Genomic DNA, 5,384 nt, shown 5'->3' with positions numbered 1-5,384 from the left:
TAAAATCTTTATTGAAGCTGTGTCTAAAGATTTAGGTCGCTGACCTTCAGTCTAAAATTCTTATTGAAACTGTGTCCAAAGATTTAGATCATTGGCTTTGGGTCTAAACTCTTTATTGAAACTGTGTCTAAAGATTCAGATCCCTTGCCTTGGTTTTGAAAGCCCTGTGAAAACTGTATCTAAAGATTTTGATCACTAGCCTTGGCTATAAATTTTTTATTGAAATTGTGTCTAATGATTTCTCTCACTGGCCTTGGATCTAAAATCTTTGTTGAAAATGTCACTAAAGATTTAGATCACTGGCCATCGGTCTAAATTTTTATTAAAACTGTCTAAAGATTTAGATCACTGGCCTTTTGTCTGAAATTTTTATTGAATCTCTCTAAAGATCACTGCTCTCCGGTTTAAGATCTTTCGCGAATCTCTTTCTTCATTAGCCTTGGAGCTAAAATCTTCATCGAATCTATGACCAAAGGTTTAGCTCACTAGCCATGGATCTAAAATCTTTAATGACACTATGCCTAAAAATTCAGATCGCTGGCCTGGGGCTAAAATCTATTGATATTGAGTCAAAAGATTCAGACCGCTGACATTCGGCCTACATTCTTTATTCAGTCTATGTCTAACGATTTAAATCTCTGGTCTTGCGTCTAAAATCTTTAATAAAATGTTGTCTAGAGACTTAGATCCCTGGCCTTGGGACTAAAATCTTTATTGATATTGTGTCTAAAGAATTAGATCACTAGCCTTAAATCTAAAATCTTTAGTGACACTCTCTAAAGATTCAGATCGCTGGCCTTGGGTCTAAAATCCTTAGTGATACTGAGTCTAAAGATTTAGACCTCTTGCCTTTCGTCTAAAATTTTTGAAACTGTGTCTTAAGATTTAGATCACTGGGCTTGCGTCTAGAATCTTTATCAAAACTGTGTTTAAAGGTTTAGTTTCCTGGCCTTGTGTCTAAATCTCTATTAAAGCTGTTTCTAAAGAATTGGATAGCTGGCCTTTGGTCTAAAATATTAATTGAAACAATGTCTAAATCTCTAGGTCGCTGGTCTTAGGTATAAAATCTTTAGTGAAACTGTGTCTAAAGATTTAGACCGCTGGCCTTTGGTCTAAAATCATTACTGAAGCTGTGTCTAAAGATTCAGATCAATGGACTTCGGTCTATTATCTCTTGTGAAGCAGTGACTAGAAGCTTAGATCACTGGCCTTCGGACTCAGATCTCTTCTGAAATTGTGTCTAAAGGTTTAGATTACTGGCCTTTGGTCCAAAATCTCTTGCGAAGCACCGCCTAAAGAATTAGATCCCTGCCTTTGAGCTTATATCTCTAGTAAAGCACTGGCCTTCTGTCTTAAATCTCTCGTGAAGCAGTATCTAGAGATTTAGATCACTGGAGTTCGGCCTATAATCTCTTGTGAAATTGTGTCTAAAGATTTAGATTACTGGCCTTCGGTCTAAAATCTCTAGTGATTCAGTGTCTAAAAATATGATCACTGTCCTTTGGCTTTAAATCTCTAGTGAAATACTATCTAAAGATTTAGATGACAGACCTTTGTACTAAAATCGATACTGAAGCAGTCTCTAGAGATTTCTATGATTGACCTTTGGTGTTAAATCTCTAGTGAAGCAGCGTCTAAAGATTTACATCAGTGGCTTTCGGTCTTAAATCTTTTGTAAAATTGTGTCTAAAGTTTTAGATGACTGGCTTTTGGTCTAATATTTCTAGTGAAGCAATGTTTAGAGATTTTGCTGTCTGTCCTTCACTGTTAAATGTTTAGTGATGCGGTGTTTAAAGATTTAGAACACTGATCTTTGGGCTAAAATCTTCAAGGAAGCAATGTTTATGGCCTTAGATCATTGGTGTTCAGTTTTAACTCTCTCGTGAAACAGCGTCTAAAAGTTTAGATCACTGCCCTTAATTTTTTAAATCTGTTGTGAAATTCTGTCTAAAGACTTTCACAACTGGCCTTTGATAAAAAAAATCTTTAGTTAAGCAAAGTCTACAGATTTGGATCAGTGCCCTTTAGATTTAAATTTCTTGTCAAACAGAGTCTAAAAATTAAGATCACCGGTCTTCGGTCTTAAATCAGCATCGAAACGTTTAGATTACTGCCTTTCATTTTTAAATCTCTTGTGAAATTGTGTCTAAAGACTTAGATGACTGGCTATTGGTCAAAAATCTCTAGTTGAGCAACATCTAAATATTCAGATCAATGCCTTTTGGTCTTAAATCTCTAGTCAATTAGCGTCTAAAGACTTAGGTCACTGCCCTTCGGTCTTAAATGTCATACGAAATTGTGTCTAATGATTTAGGTTACAGGTCTTTGCTCTAAAATCTCGTGAAACTAGAGATTTAGGACACTGGCCTTCGGTCTTAAATCTTTGGTGAAATTATGTCTAATGATTTAGATGACTGGCCTTCGGTCTCAAATCTGTTGTGAGACAGTTTCTAGAGAATTAGATCACTGGCGTTCAGTTTAAAATTTCATGTGAAATTGTGTCTAAAGATTTATGTTACTAGCGTTTGGTCTAAAATCTCTAGTGGAGCAGTGTCTAAAGAATTAGATCTAAAATCTTTAGGGAAGCAATTTCTGGAGATTTCGATCACTGGCCTTTGGTTTAAAATCTCTTATGATGCAGTGTCTAGAGATTTAGACCACTGGCCTTCAGTTTAAAATCTCTAATGAATCAGAGCCTATATAATTAGATCAATGGCTTTCATTCTTAAATCTCTTGTGAATTTTGTCTAAAGATTTATATGACTGGCCTTTGGACTAAAATCTCTACTGAAGATTTAGATCACTCGCCTTCGATTTTAAATTTCTAGTGAAGCAGTGCCTAAAGATTTAGATCACTGCCATTTGTTCTTCAATCTTTTGTGAAATTGTCTAAAAGTTGAGATAACTGGCTTTGATCTAGATATTCTAGTAAGGCAGTGTCTACAGATTTAGATCTTCGGCTTTAGGTCTAATACCCTAGAGAGAATGTCTTTTAAGTCTTTTATCGCATGCCTTCCCTCTTAAATCTCTAATGAATATGTTTCTAAAGATTTAGATCACTTGTCTTATGTCTAAAATTAATAATGATACTGTGTTCTTTTAGAAGTCTGGTCTTGGGCATAAAATCTCTTGTGTCTGTGTTCAAAGATTTAGATCACTGGCGTATCGCCTAATGATGTTACTTAGACTACGTCTAAAGACTGTCCTTGGATCTAGAATCACTAATGAAACTGAGCCTAAATATTTAAATCACTGTCAATGTATCGAAGCATCCTCGTGAAACTATGTATGTTTGTTTTTGTTTTTGTCAATGAGCCTTTGTCTAAATGTGCAATTAAAACTGTGTCCAAAAAATGCCTTGTATAAAATCTCAAGTGAGTCTGTGCCGAAAGGTCTAGATCACAGTCTCTGAGTCAAAAATTTCTCAGGAAACTGAATTCAAAGATTTAAGTAACTGAACTTGAGTCTGACATATCGTGTGAATTTATGTCAAAAGATTTACATCACTGGTCCCCAGGGTCACATATCTCTAGTGAGATTTGAATTACTGGTCTTCAGTTTAAAATCATTCAATAATCCATCGCTTAGGATTTAGACCTCTTGCTTTTGGAACAAAATCTGCTGTGAAACTGAGTCTAAAGATTTAGATCACTGGCCTTGTTAAGATGCAAATCGCTTGTGAAACTCTGTCTAATGACTTAACTATGTCTAAAGATTTAGATAACCAGCCTTTGGGTCAGGCCTGTGATCAAAAGATTTAAATCACTGGCATAAGGCCCACAAACTGGAGTGCAATTGTTTGTAAAATATAGACCTCTGGTATCTCTTATAATTAAGGATCACTGGTTTAAAGTTAAAAATTTCTCACCAAACAGTATCTAGCAATTTACATTAATGTACATTTACTGGCCCGAAATCCAAAATTCCCAATTTTACTGTGTCTGAAGATAAAAATTATTGGCGCTTTTAAGTGGATGTATGTTTAAAAATTCACATCTGAAAACCGATATCACTGGCCTGAGTTCAATATCTTTGTTGGAACATTGTCTAAATCAGTGCTTTTCAAACTTTTTGCTGGAGCGGAACCCCAAGAAAACCCTGTGCAATAATTTAATAATCTTATGCACACATATCTGCACAGGAGAATTAAAATTTACTGCCGATTTTAGCAGTTTTGTAACTTCTTGCAGAACCCCTGGACTGTACTGGCAGAACCCTAAGGTTCCGCGGAACCCTGGTTGAAATCCACTGGTCTAAATGATTAAGATATTGTTCTGAGGTTTAAAATCCCCAGTGAATTTTAGGTCTGCAGACTTAGGTCACTGATCTGAGTATGTCACTGTATCTAAATGTTTATATTGATGGCCTCAGGTTTAAAATCGCTTCGAAGTTGTGTCGAAATTTAGATCGATCTTTTGAAACTATTATTTCAAGATGGGATATTAAAATTATATCGCAACATTTTCATGTCAATCCTCTGCTCTAAAAACAACAAAAAAACAGCGTTATATATATATATATATATATATATGCACACACACACCACATACATACATATAATATATATACACATGAATATACATTTATATACATACATATGCATGTTTGTGTATATATATATATGTATATATGTGTGTGAGTGTGTGTATGTATATATATGTGTGTGTGTGTGTGTGTGTATGTGTGTGTGTGTTTGTGTGTGTGTGGGTGTGGGTGTGTGGGTGTGGGTGTGTGGGTGTGTGATTAATTTTATTGTCACAAGGGATTTGAGGTCAGTGATTTAAATATTTATGCACTATCACATGAGGATTTCAAACTTTAAAGCATTGATATATATATATATATACACATATATATAGATGTATGTATGTATATATATATATATATATATATATAATATATATATATATATATATGTATATATATATAGATGTATGTATATATATATAGATGTATGTATGTATATATATATATATATACCTAGCCAAAGATAGCCCCTGTACCTGGCTTTTGTTGACATGGAGAAAGCCTTCGACAGGTCCCCCGATCCCTTATCTGGTGGGCAATGAGAAAACTAGGGATAGATGAATGGTTAGTGAGAGCTGTGCGGGCCATGTATAGGGACGCCGCTAGTAGGGTGAGGGTTGGAAATGAGTACAGTGAAGAATTCCGGGTAGAGGTAGGGGTCCACCAAGGCTCAGTACTCAGCCCCCTCCTATTTATCATAGTCCTCCAGGCAATAACGGAGGAATTCAAGACAGGATGCCCTTGGGAGCTCCTCTATGCTGATGACCTTGCTCTAATTGCTGAGTCGCTATCAGAACTGGAGGAGAAGTTTCAGGTGTGGAAACAAGGATTAGAATCGAAGGGCCTCAGAGTCAATC

This window comes from Octopus sinensis, linkage group LG26 (assembly GCF_006345805.1).
Source record: "Octopus sinensis linkage group LG26, ASM634580v1, whole genome shotgun sequence".
Classification (NCBI taxonomy): domain Eukaryota; kingdom Metazoa; phylum Mollusca; class Cephalopoda; order Octopoda; family Octopodidae; genus Octopus; species Octopus sinensis.
This window is presented reverse-complemented; position numbering follows the sequence as displayed.